The sequence below is a fragment of the Procambarus clarkii genome, chromosome 56 (genome assembly GCF_040958095.1).
Source record: "Procambarus clarkii isolate CNS0578487 chromosome 56, FALCON_Pclarkii_2.0, whole genome shotgun sequence".
NCBI lineage: Eukaryota > Metazoa > Arthropoda > Malacostraca > Decapoda > Cambaridae > Procambarus > Procambarus clarkii.
Window position 1 is genome coordinate 32,914,969 of NC_091205.1, and position 2,458 is coordinate 32,917,426.

The following is a 2,458-nucleotide window of genomic DNA, read 5'->3' on the forward strand; positions in this document are numbered from 1 at the left end:
GAGCGGCTTCTCCGCCTGTAGCCCCTGGCGGAGTAGCGGGCAGCTACTCCGCCAGGGGCTAGGCTCCCTCAGTCACCCACAAGGGATCGGAGGGGGCAGACGTCGTCGTCTCCTCTTCATTCCCTTATTTCAGTTCACTGCCTTAGTAAAGTTTGCTTAACTTATCAATAAACACTTGCTACGGCCGCTGGGTACATGACCAACTACAGGCAATCACCGTTAACTGGTTAAAATGTACTTACTACAGAAATGTTCCTGCGAGGACGCTCACTCGCTGACGCTTGACCAGGGCGCTCACACGGCTGCCCACGAAACTGTTTCTGGATGGCTTCACAACTCTTCCTGCCGTCCAGGACTTGAGCCCACAGGTTTCCAGATTGACTCCACAGCTGAAACGTCTGCACACTTCCTTCCTCTAGAAGGTATATGAACCAGGGGGCTCTTCTCTAACATGAAATCAACGGAGCGCGACTTCCCCTCATGATTTCTGGTGCTCAAGTGAGGTCAACGTCCTCAGAAGCGAGCCTCACACCCCCAGCAAATTCTCCACATCTCATGACCGATCACATATTTATATTATTATTAACTTTCCATTCATGCAAACTATTTGTCAAATTCAATCGAGTGTCTACTATATAAATATCCAGGTCTATATCTCCTTAACCTCTTAGTTATGTTAGTCCTGGCAGAATAACTCAAGGGGAGACTCGTTTCTCCTGCAGCCTGAGATCATAACAAAGGGTATCAACTACTGCCAACACACAAGTGCCACTGAAGTAGTACGAGTCTAAGTGTACATGCACTGAGGGGGCAGCGTACCGTGTCGAGGGTAACCCATCTAAAATACCCTTTGTTTTCCATAGTACTCACTCCCTCGGGTAACGAGTTTCTCACGATCTGAGACTGGGCTATTCCACTATCTCTGAGCACTACAACAGATCTACCAGTCTGATCACTCGCTACATACCCTTTCAAAGTGTAAGGGGCAAACAATTCTGGTCTCTCTCTACTCATCACTTGAAACTGGGTTCCTACTGGTGGTGTTACACAATTCACCAGAATCACTTCCCTATGTGGGTCGTTACCTCCCCTGCGTCTACACTTAGCAGCAATGTGCCCTCTCTGCCCGCAAGTCCAACACACGATGTTCCTCATTGGACAAAAGCAAACTTTTTGGATTGCTTGGACTAGTCCGTCGTGGACTACCTGGACTACTTTCAAGCCACTATGTGGGATGGTTCTTTCTTCCTCCGGCTTGGGCTTGCTGAACAGTCGTGGGTAGCTCTTCTGAATATACCTGGTAGAGGGCAAATGCGTCAAAATATTTTCTTCAACCATAGTGGCTGCCGCACTACCTGTTGCTCTTCTGGGTATGTCTTGAGATCTTGGTTGCAACGAAAGTTGCTCTTTCGTTTCTCTCTTTCGAGAATTACACCATTCTTGGAACAGCCGTTCCTTGATGCTCGCAAACTCAGTGAAGGTGTGCTCTGATGACTTCTTCAGGTTTCGTAACTTTTGTCTGTTAGCTTCCAACACCAACTGGTAAGATATCAGCTCCACCTTCTTAACAGCGTCGTAATCACTGGAGTCATCCACCGACAACGTGGAGTATGCAATTTGGGCCTTTCCAGTCAGGACGGACTGTATCATGATGTTACGAACCCGGATCCAGCGTCCAAGCACGGAGCAGTAACGACCACGCCATCTGTGGGTCAGCTCCCAAAATCCCCGCCAAACGGACGACGACACCTGGTGAGGATGGCGTGTACTGGCCACAAGGGCCAGTTTCCAGTTCCGTTCAGCACTCTACACCGCCGCTGCTGACCTCTGGTGAGGTGCTGCTCAGACTACAACGCCATCTATGAAGTGGATGTGTCGGGCGTTTGTGTCTGAGCCTGTAAGTGAGGTGTTTTAGTGTCCCAGTTATTGATGACGTGTCTGCTTACAGAGTCGACCTGGGACTGTTGTGATGGGAGATAAGTCAGTCTACCCGAGGCAGCCAGTCTCCATACCTTGAACTTTGCTGCAGCAGTTGTGAAGTCGTCCCCCCGGAAGAACACTGTGGTGTGTTAGTCTGCCAGTGACGTGGCAGTAAAAGGATTACCCGGGACCGACTGTTGGAGACGATCATCCACTGGGGTATTGAGGACAGGAGCATGATTTGTGGTGTCACACGAGGCTCCTGTCTAGGGCGTACCCCTTATATCGTTCGTGGAGTGGCCGGACCAGCTTTGTTGGCTCAGAACCTGCCAGCAGACCAGCTGGACGTGTGGTTGACGGCCTCCACAGCGGTGCCCCCAGTGGACCTGTGTTTTGGCTGACCTGTGGCCAGGGTAGGCTCAGCATTCTCAGAAGGATTCGTTGTGAGGCCATGAAGAAGCACCAAGGACTCAGCACCGAGAGTTTTGGCACCAGCGTCTTCAGCAGAAGACAACGATTGTGGATTAATCCCCTTGTA